At 36.3% G+C, this 21,200-nt stretch overlaps 1 protein-coding gene across 4 annotated transcripts in view; it reads right to left on the reverse strand.

Moving 5' to 3' along the window:
* The window catches only part of smal (smoke alarm), a 250,038-nt gene extending 229,847 nt beyond the window's left edge, over positions 1-20,191 (reverse strand). For 2 of the 4 annotated variants that reach the window (XM_067764538.1, XM_067764537.1), the window contains exons 1-2: positions 19,325-20,191; positions 12,866-13,371 (exon numbers count right to left, since the gene is read on the reverse strand). The gene's annotated coding sequence lies outside the window, so the exon portion shown is untranslated. Of the gene's footprint in view, positions 1-12,546; positions 13,372-19,324 lie in introns of all 4 variants that reach the window. The other 2 variants (XM_067764536.1, XM_067764535.1) reach the window with 2 other exon arrangements.
* Between the last annotated feature and the right edge of the window lie 1,009 nt (positions 20,192-21,200).

Below are 21,200 nucleotides of genomic sequence, written 5' to 3' on the forward strand. Positions count from 1 at the left end.
AAGGCTTCAATTTCGAAATACCATTAGCAACATCTTCATATATGATAAGAAGCGACCAAAACCTGACGATAAATTTGCATCAGAAGAAAAATTTGGATCAAGGTCTGACTCAGAATAATTGTTACCAAAATTAGACTTGAAGGAGTCGGCAAACAAATTTGCCACTTAATTGTGTAGAAAAGAAATAGCAACAAAAAGGCAATACATAGAATCAAATAACAAAACGTGCAGCGGGCCATTCATAAGGCTGAGTGAGTAGAGGATTTCAAGCTCAAAACTTAGCCCCCGGAAAGTTAGCTGTTGAAGCAGTGAAATTCAGAAACATACAAGGACATTCAACCATCGCCGTATAAAACTTTTCTCTAATATAATTACTGTAAATTTAGTTCAGGTCTTAATGACCAATTTTACACAATTAGAGCAGAAATACCAAATTAAAAAGAATTGAAAAAATTGTTGACTATAAATAACTAGAAAACACGAGTGAAGCAAAGTGTGAATAACTTAAAGCATTGTAAGTAAAAGGAATGGAAACTAAATTACCCAAAAAAAATCAAAGAACAATTTATATAGCAGTTGACATAAATTAAATGCAGAACAGATATTAGTGAGCGAGTAACAGATAACGATTATACAACCAAGCTTATAAAATCTACTATAGGTTCATATACATCAGGGTGTGCCTCATTTAGCAAATTGGGCTTACATAGCTAAATTGTTCTACAAAAGTTCACTAGGTCAATGAAATCCTAGAGTCTTTTGCTGTGGCACGTCTTGCCATTATTAGAATTAATATTTTTGAAAAAATGTTTATAAACAATACAAATATAGGAGATAAATAAGGTTTATTTTAATAATGGCTAGTTGCTCTTGATATATTTCCGAAGACACTGTGAGAGCTGACTTCCCGTCTTTATAAGGACTGTTGGATAAGGGGAAATTCTGAACACAGTGAAATAAGAAGTACTTCATTAAATATTAAGGAAGTTCATTCCCTGACATCCAACCGCAAAAAACACTCCCTTCAAGGAATTGTTTTGTGAACAGTCCTTTGCCTGATATGAATCCATTGCACTCCTGGTAGGTACCTGCCTCGGAAGAGATCTTATTTGCACACTGAACCTACTGGTCTGTGCATTTAGCAGCCACTTACGACAGTCATGCTTACCGCATGAATGTTCTGAGCCCCGTCCTTGCTGGCCTTAACGTCAGCTGGGATAAGCAAAGTTAAAGCTGTACACAAATAAAATTTAAAGTACAGGACAAATTCAATCGATCCTTAATTCTGTTGGCATACGTTTTGCTTACGAAGTGAAAAAAAAATGTGGAAAAATAAACGTGTACTACAAACACAACCTATTACAGTGGCAAGGAAAGTCTTTTGTTATATGGACAGAAAGTGAGGATATAGTACCACAATTTCTGAGTGATACCAACTATGATTCTTCATAACAAACCGTAACAGAAACGGAACACTTGTACCTATAATATCATCATCCGTTTCCATATACATAAGCAACATCGGTACAAAAATAAGTTTTTCGTTCACTTGAACTACCTTGCATATGCAGGAAATTCTCAAGCACTTTATGAAATGTTTTAAAAACAATTGGGGTTAGTACTAATATTAATGTCTTTTAATCTTTAATTTACTTATAATAATTTATATTCATATTTTAACTTTAAATAAGACGTTCGCCTCAAAATGGGACACCCTAATACATATAAGTATCTACAAACAGCATCTCAGCTGCTTTGGCCTAGAGACAAAGATTCTTTGAGTGCCGATAAGAAACAGAAGTTTTCATATCTAAAAAGAAAATATTCCAAAAAAAGCTACCACAAACAAAGATACTCTACGTTTGTATGTTATCATCTACCAAACTAGAAAACATTTAAAGCGCACCACAAGTGTTGTCAGCTCATGAGCTGTTGAAGAAGCTATGATATATTTGTAGACCAAAATGGAGACCGACAAAATTTGGGAAAGTGAGTCTGTTTTTGGGCTGCCTTTAAATTCTTTGTTAAATTTTAAGTATTTTTCGCTGTTTTTTGTTTCAATGTAAACAAACTTGAAGCGTGTACCAACAATAAAAAATCACAGCAGCTAACAGATAAAATGCTTACACTCATATTGATGATGCGTCTACTTTATTAGCGCGTGAAGCGTGAAGGTTGATGATGGAATTTTGCTGTGATATGCCAGACAAATTACGAATATCAAGAAAATCTAAGTTAAAGCGAAATTAAATTAGCTGCATAAGAAGACAAATTTATTAAATATTTCTGTAAATTGGACTTTAATGTAAAGATCAAAGTGCTATTTATAAGGGAATATATTGTAAGAAAGTAGATAAGCAAAAAACAAAAAAAATTACACATGAAAGCTTTTATCAAGGAAAAACACCCTCGTGAAAATTTACTTAAACTTCTCTGATCTAAATGAGAACTGATATTTTGTTGTTTTAGTCGCTAATTAGTTGCGAAAAGAAAAATTGTATCACTGCTTAAGTGCTTAAGAGTTCCAGATGAACTCTCTGCAAACGACGCGGAAACCAAAATCTGTTTCAAAAACTAAACTTTTCGAAAGTACAATCATGTATGAGAAATCGTACGTATTGTTCATCTTATCACAGTGTCCAGTTGGAGAGTTTTACTTTGAAAGCTCTTTCGAAAATATAGGCGATAAGTTTATGTAAAAAATACATCCTTATTTGCTTTCGAAATCTTACTTGCAGCTAGCAACCAGCACGTGTCGTGAAAAAAGATTTTTGAAGATATTGGAATTAAAAAAAAATAAATAAAAATAAAAAACAAATAAAAAAATGTAACGCGATAATCCCCGAAGAGATTTTAGGCCGAGCTTCTCTTCCAATTTGCGTCGTGCTCCTTTTTAATTTTCCCTACAAATTCGCAGGACGGGACCTACTTGTTTTATGCCGACTCCGAACGGCATATGCGAGCTAGATGAGTTTTCACTGAGAGCTTTTGATAGCAGAAATACACTCGGAGTGCTTGCCAAACAATCCCGAGGGGCGACCCCGCTTAAATTTTCTTCTAATTGAAAAACCTTATTTCTAAAATTTTGATGTTGCTTTGCTTTGGGATGTGAACCCAGATAATTCGGTGTTGTAGGCGGAGCGCGCTACCATCACACCACGGTGGATATTGGAACTATAAACCCAAAAAAACGAATGATTGATTGAAAATGTCATATAGCTTGTTCTAAGCTAGTTCAAGGTTTGTAATTTTTTCGGGCTGGTTTTTGTTTTTGCTATCACCAGCAAACTTTTGAAGCTTCTAGAAGAAAATCTGCCGAACTGAAAGATACTTGGCATTTTTATACTCAGCTGAGCAGAGCTCACAGAGTATATTAATTTTGTTCGCATAACGGTAATCCGTAACGGTATAAACTAATCGATATAGATATAGACTTCTATATATCAAAATGATTTGGGCGAAAAAAGAAATTTATTTAGCCATATCCGACCGTCCGTCCGTCCGTAAACGCGATAACTTGAGTAAATTTTGAGGTATCTTAAGGAAATTTGTTATGTAAAGTCCTGGGCACTCATCTCAGATTCCTATTTAAAATGAACGGAATCGGACTATAACCACGCCCACTTTTTCGATATCGAAAATTTCGAAAAACCGAAAAAGTGCGATAATTCATTATCAAAGACGGATAAAGCGATGAAACTTGGTGGGTAGCGTTGACCTTATGACGCAGAATTGAAAATTCGTAAAGGTTTGGACAATGGGCGTGGCAATACCCACATTTAAAAGGAGGTAGTTTAAAATCATTGCAACCTGTCATTTGGCAGCCATTGAAGATATCATGATGACATTTGGCAGGAACGTCACTCCTTTTACTATATGTGCGCTAAATAAAAATTAGCAAAATCGGATGAAGAACACGCACACTTTAAAAAAAAAATTTAAGTCAAATTTTAACAAAAAATTGAATATACTGTAAAGATATACTGTAAAGATAAGTAGATTATGTCAACATTAAACTCATGTAATGATATGGTGCAACAAAATACAAAAATAAAAGAAAATTTTAAAATGGGTGTGGCTCCGCCCTTTTTCATTTTATTTGTCTAGAATACTTTTAATGCCATAAGTCGAACAAAAATTTACCAATCCTTGTGACTGTAACTGTTTTCTGTGAAAATGGGCGAAATCTGTTGAAGCCTCGCCCAGTTTTTATACACAGGCGACCGTCTGTCTTTCCTCTTGGCCGTAACACGATAACTTGAGGAAAAATCGATATATCTTTACTAAACTTAGTTCACGTACTTATCTGAACACACTTTATCATGTTATTAAAAATGTGCGAAATCCGACTATGACCACGCCCACTTTTTCGATATCGAAGAGTTGGACAATTGAAAAAAATGCCATAATTCTATGCCAAATACGAAAAAAGGGATGAAACATGGTATTTGGATTAGTTTATTGACGCAAAATACAACTTTAGAAAAAAACTTTGTAAAATGGGTGTGACACCTACCATATTAAGTAGAAGAAAATGAAAAAGTTCTGCAGGGCGAAATGAAAAGCCCTTGAAATCATGGCAGGAATACTGTTAGTGGTATTACATATATAAATTAGCCGTACCCGAAAGATGATATGCTGGGTCACCCTGGTCCACATTTTGTTCGATATCTCGAAAACGTCTTCACATATACAACTAAGGGCCATTCCCTTTTAAACCCCTCATTAATACCTTTAATTTGATACCCATATCGTACAAACGCATTCTAGAGTCACCCCTGGTCCACATTTATGGCGATATCCCGAAATGGCGTCCACCTATGAAACTATGGCCCACTCCCTTTTCAAATACTCTTTAATACCTTGCATTTGATACACATGTCATACAAACACATTCCAGTGTTACCCTAGGTTGATTTTCCTACATGGTGATTTTCCCTCATTTTGTCTCCAAAGCTCTCAGCTGAGTATGTAATGTTCGGTTACACCCGAACTTAGCCTTCCTTACTTGTTAGAAGTAAATTTTTATCAAAATTGTTTTGTTTATCACTTTGCAAAGCGTCAGAAAATATCTTAAAGTCAAAACACTACGGACTTATTCAGTCTATGTGAGGTCCTCATGGACCGGCCAGTTCAACCTAACCTTAACAGTGAAGGTGCAACAGTTGTTCCCATTTTTTTAAATACAAACTATTGAACAACTTTACAGGCACCGTAACAAAAAGATGAGTGAAGTACCGTTTGAAATAATGGAAAAGGTGTACTACTTTACGACGTATCTCGAATTATGTAAGTGACAATTGTTTCGAATGCAGTCCTTAGCACTGGTACATGTCTGGTATTGGAATGCCCACATTAGCAGCACTCCGCTAAACATTCGCGGAATGTTTTCCAACAAAAAATCAGGTTTTAATTTTTTCAAAATTTCGACTTAATATACATCACGAATGCTGATCCTCCATACTGGACGTAGTATACCAGAACATCACTTAAATTAATTTCTAACGCAAAGCAACAACTGCTTGGAACACAATTCGTATAAAAACAATTTGTTTTACACAAAATGCAGATCTGCGATATATGTATACTCAGCAATTAACCTCAATACTGCGCAATATATTGCTTTATAAAAAATCTGCTTACTACCGTCAAGTCAACTGTTTGCAAAGTAAATCTTTTGCGCTTCATAAACGATTCACCTCCCCTATCTTTAGCAAATTATCTTTAAGTATTTCACAAAAATTATGCGTGTACGTGACACCGCTTAGATACAGCAAGATTTGTTAAGTGGAAAGTCTTTAGCAGATGTACGCTTCAGATCAACAAACAAACTTATCTTTTAACTATGCGTATTTTCTGACGCATTCATACAAGAAATTGTTGTTGACCTGCTGAATGGCAATAATATAAAGAATCAAATTGTGACCTGAGCGTGTGCGTAGTACGCTATTTTTATCTGATCGGGTGCAGCAATGGGAACAACACAAAAAAACAACAACAACAAAAAACGCACAAATTAAAGTAAAATGCCAAAAGCATACCGCCATGGCGCTCATTGCACCCTGCTATGAATTGGACTACTGATGATGATAGTGCGGCGCATTTCATTTCTTTATGTGTCCACTGATGACTGATATACACCTTGATGCATACATTTAAGAGCTAAAATGGGCACATATTTTTATGTCATTTAATTATACTTTGTTGTAGCTCGTTTGCCCACTTAATTTTTCTTGTTTGTGCATTTATATTGTTTTGTATAGGTTTTTCATTGTTTTATCGATAATTTCAAATCTTGTTTGTGCGCTACCCTGCATATCTTAAAAGGTCCCATCTAAATTGCTTGTAATGTCAAATGCTTTGCTGTGATTTTATTTTATTTATTTTTTTTTCAATTTCTGCATATATTTTGTTTCTCTTGTTCTTCTTTACCGCCACTTGCTTGCTCTGCTTTAAAATTCGCTGAAACATTTTAAGTTTATTGCGTAGAAAAATTATTATGAGCAGGTAATTATGTGAAAAATTATGTTCGATAATTAAAAAAAAAATTCTTAGCATTTTTTCTTTGCATTATATTTCTCCTCTTGGCATTGCTGACGCTGCACAGCTTTGATCTTGATGTTGTCGCTATATCGATTGGCAAGCGTTGAGCATTTAAGTTAGTGAAGACAAGTGGGCTGTGTAATATCTATGCCATCGTTAGATTCTATGGGCATGTGGCAAACAACAAATACCTAAGCATCTACCATGTGGCTGCCACAAGTTTTCCACCACTTGCTTTTGTGCGTTTTGTTTTTGTGCGACTCCCACTTTTAAATTTTTATAGCATTTTATCTATATTTCTTTTTGGTTCACTGCATGTGTTCGATTCCGTTTACAGTATTTTATTTTCTTTAGTACTTAGTAGATTTTACACGTTTTCTTTGCATTTGAATTCAGTTTTGGTATTCTAAGAATTCTTGTGTGGTATTTTGGCGCTTGAAGCTTTTTTTTTTTTGAAAATTTTCTTGTTATTCTCAGAGTTTGTTGTTTGCTTATTTTTAAGATTGGGAAAACAGATTTTTCCTGTTAATCAATTCGAATTTCATTTTCGCGTTTTGATTGATTCTATTAGCTTCAAATATGTTAAATATTGTGTGCTCTTTATTATTTTTTCCTGCAGTAATTAAGAATGCAGTCCAACCATCAGGAAGTTTTAAAATGTGCTTTTGTTAATGGCGAGAACTAGGAAACCCGGTAGAGACTGCCTTGCTAAATTATTCAGTATCTCTTTTCATTACCCTCTCTTTTTCTTTTCAAGTGCACTCAGAAAAAAATTACACTTTTCAACTGAATGAGTAAGAGTTTTAAAGTTTTGTATTTACCTTGTAATTAATTTGAGGGAACATATTTCTTCAATCTTTATTGAACATTTCTCGCAATATTTACATGTACGAATTCGCTCAATGAATAAGAGCACCCGACTTAATTTATTTTTTTATTTAATTTTATCCATTTTTAAGAAAAATGTGAAAGTCTGTACGGGGTCGGAGTCTGTACGGAGTCGGACCATCACGCCTAAAACATTGCACCCAATAACGCTAAAATTTACACAGTTCTATGTTTTGCCCTCAGAACGGCACTAGACATGACTTTTTTCACAAAAAATGTCGGGAAGTGGACCAGGGACCGATCTATTCTAAATTAAATAGTGTACGATGCGATTTGCTTGAAACTCGGTATATGGGTACTTCAGTGACTAGATCATTATTTGAGAAACTTTTCTCTCCGCAAACTGGGGGCTGGCCTTTTCCAAAAGATTCAATTTATGGTTCGATTCTCTTGAAATTCGCTACAGCGGAAAATGTTTAACAAAGATAATATTTAAGAAACTTTGCATTCTGGGAATGGAGCAGAGCCCGACTTATCTTAATATATATATTTCATCTGTACTTGTATTTGTAACTGAACTCCTTCTTAACGACTGAACCGATTTTGATGAAGCTTTGTGTGGATGTTCAAGTGGATTTAAGGATGCTTTAGATTTACAATTGGTCCGTTATCTTTCTTATCTTTCCGGGAAGAGAACCAGGGCCGACCCATTGAAAAACAATAATTTGCTTGAAATATGGTACATGCGTAATTTCTTCACTAGCTTATTATTTGGGAAACTTATTTTCGGAAATTATACCAGAGACCGTCCTATTCAAAACACTTTTATTAATTTATCGATTTGCTATAACTTTAGTACATAAATTGCTCTTCGAAAAGCTTATTATCTATGGGCGTTTCTTGCTAGCAAGAGGACCAAGGTTCGACCAATTTATCTGAAATTTATTATTTAAGCAGCGTTTCAAATAGCACAATCTTATACTCCCACTCACATTCCTATTCCCACTCTCGACTCCTTCTTCCACTCCCTATACCATCGTCATAATTAATTGGCGCTTAATCGTCTAAGCGAATTTGGCCATTTCGTATCAAATCACGCCAGCTATCCCTGTTTCGCGTTAACTGACAACAATCGGGATCGCAAAGAGAGGTCAAGTCCGCCTCCACCTGCCTCTCCCAACTAAGTAGAGATTTCCCCATCCTCTGCTTCCAAACTCCGGTGCCGACTGAAATATTTTCTTTGCTGGAGCGTCTTTGTCCATTCGCATAAGATGACCCAGCCACCGAAGTCTTTGGGTTTTCATATACTGCACTCCCTCTACTTTCCTTACCTAAATATCGATATATATATGGATTTTATATACCAATGCATCCTTCAGAAAAATTACTGAGACATTCCGAAGACAATTTTTGTTTCATTCACGATCTCACTCCTGCCCTCACTTTTAAGCCCGCTACCTATCCCACCTTAATTGCATCATATATGAAATCTGCATACCAAATATTGGATACGCAGTCTAAATAATTACGCAGAGTTTACATCGCAAGTTTACATTTTTATTTCACTCCTACTCTCACTTCCACGCTCTTTACCTCTATTCCCTAAACTGCCCCATTTTTGGAATCTGTATACCAAATATTGCATAAAAAAATGTAAGGCGTGATAACCTCCGAATTTGCGTCGTGCACCTTTTAGTTTTTCCTACAAATTTGCCGGACAGGACCTACTTGTTTTATGCCGGCTCCGAATGGCATCTGCAAGACAGATGAGTTTTCACTGAAGGCGTTTCATGGCAGAAATACACTCGGAGTGCTTGCCAAACACTGCCGAGCAACCCCGCTTAGAAAAATGTTCTTATAATTGAAAAAACTTGTTTCCAAAATTTTTATGTTGCTTTTCCCAGGGCGAGAACTCAGGATCTTCGGTGTGGATGGCGGAGCACGCTACCATCACACCACGGCAGCCGCCAAATATTGCATACTCTCTTTAAAAATTAAGGAGATATAGCGAATTCAAATTTTTCTTTCACTTTTACTCCGACTTTAATTCGCACTCCCACTTCCATTTCTTCTATCTCTCCGAACTAAATGACCTGATGTATGGAATCTATGTATATACCAAATAAAGGATACCTCCTTCAAACAATTGCGGAGATATAGCGACCATCTCACACCCCTCTTCAACTCTTTGTCTTCCTTGCACTTTCATTTCTACCAGCCTCCAAAACTACTAATTAATTGTTTTGATATAAGGAGTTTCAAAACCAAAAATTGGTGCATTCAGATCCACTACTGGCGAACTTTAAATGGCGATGTCCTAGGCGGTGGAAATTACCCCCGCTGCATTACGTTTTCCTTAGTTCCTAGCTAGATACAAATTTTGCACTTTAGAACTAGTTCTCTAATTGGCAATTTTTCGTTCTCTTATTGGCACTTTTAAGATAGTGTAAATATTTGAAGATTGTAGTTAGTTCAAGATGTTGCTTCTAATACGATTTCATCCCCTGTATCGATAGTTTCGAAACACTCAAAAAATATTCCTATCAGATATATCAACTCCCATTTTAAGGTAGTTCTAGAAAACTAATACGTTTTCCCACATATTATAATACAAAAACCGTTTCGAATTACGATGCAATATTTCGGATTCCCATAAATTGCCCTCTGAAGGACTTAGGTATGTGTAAAATATATGTGGATTTTTGAACTAGAAAATCGAGTTAATACAGAACTAGTACAGCTTTTACAACCTTAGACTAACAATGTTACTCTTATCATTGAAAAGAGGGACCTGTAAGTTTATGATGCATACTGTGACTGGACATTGCCTTCTGGCGTCACATGCTCTTAAATTGGGCCTTGTCAGTGATTGCAGATGTGGGAAGTGCGAGCTGGAGATGGAAACGTTGGAGCACGTTTAGCGCTCGTGCTCTGCGCTTGTAAGGGTAAGGCTCCATCTATTAAAAGTGGCACAGATATCAGATTTATAAGCAGCAAGTATAATACGTACTGATTTCTGATTTGATTTTCTGTATGTTCGTTGAGCAAACCTCTGGCAGCACTGTGGATTCATTCAGTCTATGTGAGCTTCTCACGAATCAGCCAGTCCAACCTAACCTAGGTGTTTTTTACTCAGTGTGAACATTCATGATGTTTAGAACAGCTTTTAATGCTTTTGCATAGCTTTATTTCGAAGTTATTAGGAAAAGGAGAATTAGAATTTTTAATTTCACACATTATTTTTAAGCACACATGGCGATGAGTTCGGTAAAATAAACAATTCTGATATGACAATAAAAACTTTTAAAATAAACAAAATAATTTATTCAGCAATTCGATATGCTTCATAAAAAAATATTTCAAAATCATTCGAATTTTTAATAGTTTTCTTGAATATTATCAAAAAGGCAATATATTTCAATTAGAGCATATAAAAGGGTCAATAAATATACAAAAACAAAAAAAAATTATGATGAACACACGAATCGACTTTGATTAAAACGAACACTACCCTACAAAAAATCGTGCGGTTAATCCCTAGAGAGAGCGGTCTGCAATTGATCTCTTTTGTCCACATTGGGGTCCCATCTAGTCCCTTTTGGGTATATTTGGCATCAGTCAGTTTGAAATTTATGTAGCCAATTGAAAAAAAAAAAACAATAAAAAACAAACAGGAACGAAATGAACAAAATAAAAAGTTTAGATGTGAATGAATATAATTATTTAAGAAAAATGCGGAACTCTATACCGAACCTAAAATACTACGACCATATGTTCCACTATGGTAAAATTTGTTTTTTTATTATTGTACAACACCAATACGAAAAAAATTTAGAATATTTTATTAAACTAAAAAAGAAAAAAAACTATAAAAGCCGTAAGAATCCCCGAATGAGTAGAAAGAGGACTTGTTCGACAGAACCCCTAGGCGAGCAAAGGGAATCTGTCTGACAGTAGCCGCAGGGGTACAAAGAGGACGAGTCAAACACTGAAAGAAAAAAAGACTGGTAAAATCAACAGAAATACGGGTCAATTCAACCGAAATTTCTGTTAATTTTTATCCATCGCAACAAGATGTTGAATCAACTGCGCACAAATCGCTGATTCGTAATTGACCGTTTTAGTAGTCAAATGAACAAAAAAGTCGTTGCGACAGCTTTGCACGAAAGTATCTATGATGCCATATAATAAATAAATAAATAAATGTAAGGCGCGATAAGCTCCGAAGAGATCTAAGGCCGAGCTTCTCTTCAAATTTGCATCGTGCTCCTCTTGATTTTCCCTACAAATTGGCCGGACGAGACCTACATGTTGTATGCAGACTCCGAACGGCATCTGCAAGGGAGATGAGTTTTCACTGAAAGCTTTTCATGGCAGAAATACACTCGGAGCGCTTGCCAAACACTGCCGAAGGGCGACCCCGCTTAGAAAAATTTTCTTCTAATTGAAAAACCTTATTTCTAAAATTTTAATGTTGCTTTACCCGGGGCGCGAGCCCAGGGCACACGGTGTGGCAGGCGGGTATAACGGAGACTTGAAAAAGGATCTGTCCGACAATACCCGTAAGGGTACAAAGAGGGCGTGTCCAACAGTACCCAAAAGGGTACAAAGAGGAAGTGTACAAAAAGGATCTGTCCTACAGTACTCGTACGGGTATAAAGAGGACCAATCCGACACTACCTGTTCAGGCATAAACAGGTACAATTCGTCTCTCCATAGGACATGCTCAAACAAAAGGGATCACTACATCCCATATAAAGGGATCAGAACAGGCTATAGTCGCATATTCCTTTGCGACTCATCCCGGATTCATCCTAAACTAATCGCATTTTTTGCAGGGTATTTATTAGCCATCAATATACACATAAGCAAACAAACCAACACACGTACGCGCACTATTTTACAACACAACGCTTGGGGCAGCTAAAAGAACAACATTCTACACGGTTGCTTGAGCAAGCAGCGGCCTACATAGTAAAATCATAAAAAAATAAAACAAAAATTCCAAAAAAAAAAAAAATTTAAAATGAATAAAAAAATTAAATATATAAATAATTTCATTCATTCAACACGTACATTTTTTACATACATACATACATTAATTACTTAATTTAACGAATCTGCTGAGTAGCTAGAGCGTAAAGGATATAAATACAAACAAAGTTTGCCACTTACCTGTGCGAATGTAGTGGTTGATCGTTTTGTGTTGTTGATGAAAATTTTCATACACCTGTCACAGCGTTCTGATCAATAATAAATACGTTTTTGCACACACACACACATACACATGCGCGTGCACATTCTGACACAGCGCTCGCAAATAGTTGAAGTGTAAAAATCTATTAAAAATGCATGCAGCAAAAGTTTGGCACAAATATTCAGCAACTACAACAACAACAAAACAAAAATATGTAACTTTTGCTATTGGCAACAATTCAGCACACCAATAGTACTAGCACATATACACACATACACTTGCTGCGTTTAACTTTACCGTTGTTGTAGGCAACAAACAAATTGTGCTCTCGTTGTGCAAATTAAAAATGTAGCAATTTTCGCAGGTTCACTATTGATTGGTGGTTTTGCATACATACGTGCCCACAATTGGGTATAGTAAAAATGTAAGTTATATACACTTGCTGCACTTTAAGTTAGCACTTTAATTGCTTAAGCACGCAAATTTACAATAATAATACAAATTTGTTAAACACTTTTTTATGGTTTTTCTATGTTTGTGTAGGTGTCTGTGCAATTACGAGTATTTTGTTTAACGTTTATGTGCTGTTTCTTTTTTTTAGTTTTTCACAAGCGTTGTATTTTTGGTGGTTTAATTACTACAATTTTCGTTAGTTTTTTTTTTTTATTCTTATATTGGTTTTTTGTTTAATTTGAGTTGTTGTAATTGTTTCATTCCTTTTTTTGGCCATTAAGACTTAACTCAATTCGTTAGCGGATAGTTTAAATAAATGCAATCTTTTTTGTGGTCACAGCAAAATGTATCTGCAAGAAAATTTGTTCAGTGAGATTTGAAAATTTTTTTTTTTTTTATTATCCAAATATTTTTTTTTGCTTTATTATATAAATTGTATGCCGATAACTGCTCCCTATACAACCTTCACCCCAGTAATTCCAGAGAGAGAGGAGTGGGGAAGAGGAATTATCTGGGGCATGGGACCGGTTAATTTGTTCACGGATGGGTCGAAGCTGGATGGAAAGGTTGGTGGGGGGTCTTTTGTCAAGAGCTAAATTTAAGCCGCAAGTTTAAGTTGGCTGATTACTGCAGTGTAGTCCAAACGGAAGTTCCTGCGATTAAGGATGCGGTGGATGGAATGCTATCCAGTGCTACTACGGTTAGGGAATTTAACATATACTTTGATAGCCAAGCGGCTATCAAGGCCTTGACCTCAACTATGGTGCGATCGAGGGTGGTTTGGGAGTGCCTGACCTCGCTTGCGATTGCATCGAATAATTTTACAATTAAGATTATCTGGGTCCCGGGCCATAATGATATCCCGGGTAACTGTCAAGCGGATTTCTTAGCCCGCATCGGTACAACTGAACCGGATGAAGATGGCTGTAGGGATTTCGGGATCCTGCTGGCCACCTGTGGATTGCTCCTCCATAGCTGGGCCTCGAGTCAGCTCAGCAAACGTTGGGTGGACACCACGTCTTGCAGGGTAGCAAGACCTTTCTGGCCGACAGTGCATGGCAGGAGGTCTGCTGAAATAATTGGGTTCACTAAGGCTCACCTATCAATGGTCATTGGGGTTTTGACAGGGCACTGTCCCATGGGTATCCATGCGGTACGTCTCAATATACTGGAAACTCCATCCTGCTGCAGCTGTATGGAGGATGATGAGGTGGAATCACCAAATCACTTTATGCTTGATTGCCAAGCTTTTGCCAGAACTAGGCGAAAGTATTTCGGTCGCGACTCACTTGGATCTCCCGAGGATTTATCCAAAGTTGAGATCGGTATCATTCAGAGCTTTATCGTTGCTACCCAACGATTCTCTAAGTAGCTAGATCTAAGTCACCGTTATTTTTGGTGTATGTGGTATCACAACGGACCTTCGTGTTGTCCAAGTGAGCTATCCTTATCAGGGCAGCTACCACCTAACCTATCCTATCCTATAAATTGATGATATATTTACTCTTATTTATGTATTATTTTTGTTTAGTTTACTTCTAATATCTTCTTTTTCTCTTTTGTCCAAACTTTCATCGTATTAACATAGTTTTGTGCTCATGCCCTGCGCTTGCGAGGCAACAACTGCATGTTTAGGAATAATACAGCTATTAGGTCTAAAAACAGCAAGTCTCATTGGTTCAAGAGAGCTTTTAGTGTTTGCTAAGAAGACGGATTTTATAACATAGGTCCTAGTTTTTGACAGGGGTTTTCAGTTTGGAGGTTAAACAAAGTTCTGGTAACACTATGCACTCAATCGGAATTTGTGAGGTGCCCACGTACCCGCCAGTTCAACCTCACCTAGCATAGCTATTTTGGGGTCGCCCCTCGGCAGTTATTTGTCAAACACTCCCGGTGTATTTCTGCCATGAAAAGCTTCTGAGTGAACACTCATTTGCCTTGCAGATGCCGTTCGGAGTCAGCTTATTTTTAGGAAAAATTAAAGGAGCACGACGTAAATTGGAAGAGAAGGTCGGCCTGAAATCTCTTATCTTATTTATTTTATTTTGAGCCGGGACTTCAACTCAGGAGCTTAGATGTAGAAGGTGAAGCATGCTACCACCACGCCACGGCGGCCACCCTGCCAATTGACAATAAAATCCGAAAAACAGGCAAAACCGACTAGAGTTTTAACTCTATTAGGTATTCAATAGAGCAATAATGTGCCAATCTTGTATGGAAGATTGAGTTCAATTAGGGCTTAATTTAGAAAACATGGTTTATTTTTTCATTAACCTTCTATGTGAAATTGGTGCAACATCTAAATCAATCATTTTAAATGAAAATAAAATAAATAAAGTAAATAGCTTCTATCCACGCAACTGTTATCGAATCTGCTTACATATATTAGGAATGAGACCTTAATGCAGTCCGAGTAATTTTAAAATTAACAATGCACCAATTTTCTTTACAAAATTATTAATACTTCAAAAAGCATCAATTCGCCTAAAATTGATAGAAGAGTCGATAGGAGTAGCCGAGAATTACTCTATAAGAATCGTAATTCGGTGAATGAGTATTGTTTTTTCTTCTTCAAAGAACACCTTTCTGCTTTGCGGGTCAATCTCAGCACTACACAGTTTTCCAGAGCAGATCACTTTTTGTGTTCGTTTGTGTGTTTATACAAAAAAATCGTGAAAAACACAAGAACCAAATAAAAATTTGCATTGTTACTCTGGGACCAAAACGACGTACGAATAAGCTTCGAAGAAATTTTAGGCAAAGCTTCTCTCCTAATTTGCGTCGTGTCCCTTTTAATTTTTCCTACAAATTGAAGGAACGGGACCTACTTGTTTTATGCCGACTCCGACAAGCATCTGGAATTCAGAAGAGTTTTCACTGAGAAGCTTTTCATGGCAGAAATACACTCAGAGTGCTTGCCAAACCACTGCCGAGGGGTTGCCCCGTGTAGGCTTTCTTGTAATTGAAAAAACTTGTGAAGTTTTCTCACAGAGAGTCGAATAGGTGTTTTATGCAAGTTTAAAGTCCGTCGTGTAAAAAAACGTTATAAAATGAAAACGTGAAATGAAAAGCATTCAGTGGCTGTTTTGGGTGCAGTCTGCTCACAACGTCCGTGACTTGAGAATGCAGATTTGTATTTTGGTCGCAATCCCGATTTTTACTCGCAAACTTGAGTAGGCTGGTATATTTTTAACGGTGGAAGCGGTACGGCCACAAACGATCATGTATAATAGGCGTTTGACTTACAGGCAGATACCAGCGATGTAGCTGGTGAAAAATAACGATTCCATGCAATGGAAGAAGCGTAAAATCTAGATTAAAGCAGCAACGCTTGTGAAGCCCACATTGAACAGGATTAGCCTGGTTTCAATGGGCCACTTGCCTTAGCTGTATTTCCCTACGGTTGTTGTGTATATCGGCAATATTATGTTTTGTGAGCGATGAGGGCGTAGTTGCCTCTATTACATCTATTATATGACAGTGCAATTCGAACAACTTTAAGGCTCTTGCCTTATTGTCATTAAAATGAAGCAGTCGGAGTTGTCGGAAAATGGATACGACATTGAATGCGCCAAACGTTATATAATTTAATAACTTTATTGGTTATTAACGAACTTTTTCGTATAATTTTAAAAATTACTAGCAGATCCGGCAGACGTTTTTCTGCCCTAAATTTGGCCTATCTGCATACATTTAAATAAGCTTTTTCCGTCAAACTCTGCCCTACCCCTCTACACTTTTTCCTAATCTTTTTATTCACTCCTCCCTCTGTCTTTTTTGCTTCATCACCATCTTCGTCTCATTCTATCTCTTTCTCAGTCTCCTTCTCTATTTTCTCTTCTCTCAAGTTTTTCTTCTTCTTCATCTCTTATTGCCAGTCCCAGAGGGTGGTATGTATTTTGTTCCAGTCCCATTCCGAGTCTCAGTCCCAGTCCCACTCCGAGTCTCAGTCTCAGTCCCAGTCCTAGTCCTAATCCCAGTCCCAGTCCGTCTCTGGTATACTTCCCGGAAAAAAGCATCGTAAATACTAATATAGGCAAATTTATATACGAAATTTCAGGCACATCGAATAGGACGTATGTAAATAGGTATGTGGGTATTATTAATTCTTGTCTTTATTTCGGCTTCGCATGCATATTTATCAGTTTTGCCTGGATGATGCGACTAAATCGAATATCACAATGAACTTTAGAGCTCTCAGCAACAGCTTTCATTTGATATCCATAATACACACACATTATAGGTGTATCCGGGTCCATGTGTTGGCCTATATATCGAGACCGTATTCACCCAGCGGTGTAAAACTTACTCTGTACTAAAGCATACATCAACAGCTTCAATTTGATACGCATAATGTAAAAACACATTCTACGTGTATCCGGGTCCACGTTTTGGGCTTTATCTCGAGACCCTAGCCTCCCAGTTGTATGAAAATAATCCTGTACTATAGCACTCATCAACAGCTTCCATTTGATATCCATATTGTATAAACACATTCTAGGGGTACCCGGGTCCACGTTTTGGGCTATATGTCGAGACCCTGGCCTCCCAGTTGTATGAAAATTATCCTGTACTATAGCACTCATCAACAGCTTCCATCTGATATCCATATTGTATAAACACATTCTAGGGGTACCCGAGTCCACGTTTGGCCTATATCTCGAGACCCTAGCCTCCCAGTTGTATGAAAATTATCCTGTACTATAGGACTCATCAACAGCTTTCATTTGACATCCATATTGTATAAACACATTCTAGGGGAATCCGAGTCCACGTTTTGGCCTATATCTCGAGACCCTAGTCACCCAGGGGTATGAAAATTATTCTGTACCATAGCACTCATCAACAGCTTTCATTTGATATCCATATTGTATAAACACATTCTAGGGGTACCCGGGTCCACATTTTGATCTCAAGACGCTAGACACGTAGCGAAAAAAAAGGTAGACGTTGGCCAATTCTCAGACCTACCCAATATGCTCACAAAATTTCATGAGAATCGGTTCAGCCGTTTCGGAAGAGTTCAGCCTCTAAAACCGTGACAGAAGAATTTTATATATTAGATGTAGATACTGTGCCCGTATCGCGCTTACGGTCTTTGCTCGTTATCAATTTCTTAAAATCAAAAGGCTCTAAAATCTTGAATCGGATTACTTGCATAATGGAGCTAGGGATTAGGCGTACCCGTGACATCTATAATTTATTATCGTTTCATATTTATCGTTAGAGTGAAAATAGTTGTATATATGAACGTTTAACACGATACAGGCCCTGACAAATGAATTTTTCAATATTTATTTTATATTCTTCAAAAGCTCGATAAAATTGTAAATTGCTAGATTTGTTGAGCTAGAAGGCTTCGCAAGATGAAAAAAACTTTTATTTTCTGTTTATTCTCATTTATATTTTATTTGGTCGATATTTCGACTTCAATCGGAATTCATCATCAGCGACATATCGAGATGGATGTTTAAATCGACCATACATAAACATATGTCTCTGATTATGACGTCAGATTGAAGTCATTATATCTACCAAATAAAATATAAATGATTATAAACAGAAAATAAAAGTTTTATTCATCTTGCGAAGCCTTCTAGCTAAATGAATCTAGCAATTTACAATATCTAAGGCTATTAACTTTGACCAAAAATTAGAAGCTCGAAAAAATTTAGCAAATATTTGAGAAACGAATGTGTTTCGAACAAGTTACTCCATCTGCTCGGTACCCGGAAATCTACTTTATATTAGGGGTGTTTGGAATTTATTCGTTCATGTTCTTTTGTGGCTCCGTGTGTAACAGTCTTTATCTTAAGCAGTTAATAACTTTCGTGAGTAATTTTTGTGATTGCCCTACCCGTTTTATTTCTATATTGACTAGGTGAGGGATATTCGATTTAAGAAACCATATTACTTTATAGCGATTTTTTTCATTAATTCAAATTTTATTTTGTCTTATTTTATATTTCTTTAATTTAAATTTCAGTTATTTTGTTTTATTTTACTTTTTTTAATTTATTTTATTCGATTTGGTTTTATTTTCATACATTTTTTTTTGTTTTTACAAAATGAATTTTCTTTTTAAGTTTAATTTGTATTTTTTTTTATAATAACCACATGGGAGTTGTTTCTTTTTATTGATATATGACCATATTTTTGTAGTTTACATTTAGTTTTTTTTTTTTTTTTTCACGAATAATTTTTCTCTTTATGATGACATACATATTATCATTAACAAAATACATATTCATTTAAGATCATTTCACAAATTCTATGCAATTTATTAAACAATAACAAATTTACCTTTTTCATTTACTAAATTTTTTCGAGTTTTTCCTACTTTGCGCAAAGAAAATATTATTTCATTCAAACAGATTTTCATAAATGATAAATTCACACTTATACGTTTTACTAGTTAATATGCACAACTTTATTTGACATGCTCGACTTGAGGAATTGTTTACCACATTTTTCTCACTTCTCAAAAACTATATATTCCATATTGCTTAGGAATTGTTTAAAAATTCCTGTATTTTATCGCATACATTTGTTGCTTTTCAGTATCAAATTCACTGATAAGATCGTCTTTGATTGTGAGCGTTTTACTTTTCTAAGCATGGCTCGATTGTTTAAATTTCTGTTTTGATTTCTTGTTAAACAAATGCTTGAATAATCCTGATTTTTTTTTTTTGGTTTATTTGCTATTTCACATATATTTCAAAATTTTTTCTATATTTCATTTCATTTTTTTTTCACATAAACGCACTCACAGCAACTCAATGCTTTTTGCAAGAATTTTCTTGTTTCAACGATTTCAATCCAAACAAATACCACGCGCGTTCACGTTTTACCGGAAATCCAGCGTTACAAAATGCAACGAAATACATTTTACGCGTCGGGACGTCAACGTACTAACAACATCGAAGCGGCGGAAGTAAACACACTAACATTTGCGCAACACGACCGAGTGTACAACAAAAAAGACAGTTCAACAAACAATGTAATATACACACGCGACGAAACAAAAAAAAAATATATATATAACCCGAAAAACAAATACTGTTGTTTTAACGGACCGGAGTCACACACAAATTTTCAATCGTTCGTTCGACTAAGCCGTGTGTTTTGATTTTTCTTTATCACGTTTATGCGCGTTTTGAACGAAATTTGTTCTAACTCTATAGAGTGTTCGGCAGCAACTAAACGACCATTTCTTGCACAGTTACATGAACAGTGCACGATTTAAATGTATATACATATATGTATGTATGCACGGCTATAAGCAGGCCCTTCGTTGCATACACGACAAACGCATGTAAGCGCATGCTGAGCAAGCGACCCAAAACATTTGCACCAAAGAAAAAGAGCCGGTGGATGAGGTATACACATTAGTGTGAGTGGTGTTGTGGGCTTGTTGGTGGTGTTTGTTGTGATGATTACATTGTTATCGGCCATTGCGCTAGTGCGCAACATAAAATACAATACAAAACAGAGAGTTCCCCGGTTTTGTGTGAGAGAAAGCACTTACAAGACGCTCGGATGTCGTTAAGTTGAGAGCTACGTAATAGAAAAGTATGCACAGGCATATGAAAGTGAGTCATTTTTGTTTACAGCGCGTTGAGGCAGAGCGCATATTACAAGAGCTCCAACTAGTGTTACTGCCTTTCGTTGGGTTTTGTTAATTTGAATCTGTTGATTATTATAATATCTGAGTTAGCGTTAACATAACACACATACAACAATTTGAAGGCTCTGTTATTTAAATTCTTAGCTGCATCTTGAGAGCACATCAAAACAGAGAGCCCAACGAAGAATTATCTCAACGAATTTCTTTCTAATCGATTTTCTTTCCATCGGAAAAGATATTTTTTTGATGATTGGGAGCCCGTGAAGTGAGATAATAATTAACAGCAATGTACGTATTTTAACAGAGCTGTAGTTAGCAGTTGATATTTAATAACGATTACATGCCTAAAACAATCAATCGTCTTGAAATGTTGAGTATACTGCCGAGACTGCGCCCCGGGCCGGACAATACATCTATACTGGGTATAGATCTAAGGTAACGAAAAGGCCGGTGAATTGTCAAAGGAGGGCGCCGCGTTCGAAGAATCGACGGTAAATGTCCCAATCCGCTTGAGAGATATCAAAAGGGGACAAGTATTGCATATGATCCATC

The sequence above is a fragment of the Eurosta solidaginis genome, chromosome 2, assembly GCF_040869045.1.
Source record: "Eurosta solidaginis isolate ZX-2024a chromosome 2, ASM4086904v1, whole genome shotgun sequence".
In the NCBI taxonomy this organism is placed as follows: Eukaryota; Metazoa; Arthropoda; class Insecta; order Diptera; family Tephritidae; genus Eurosta; species Eurosta solidaginis.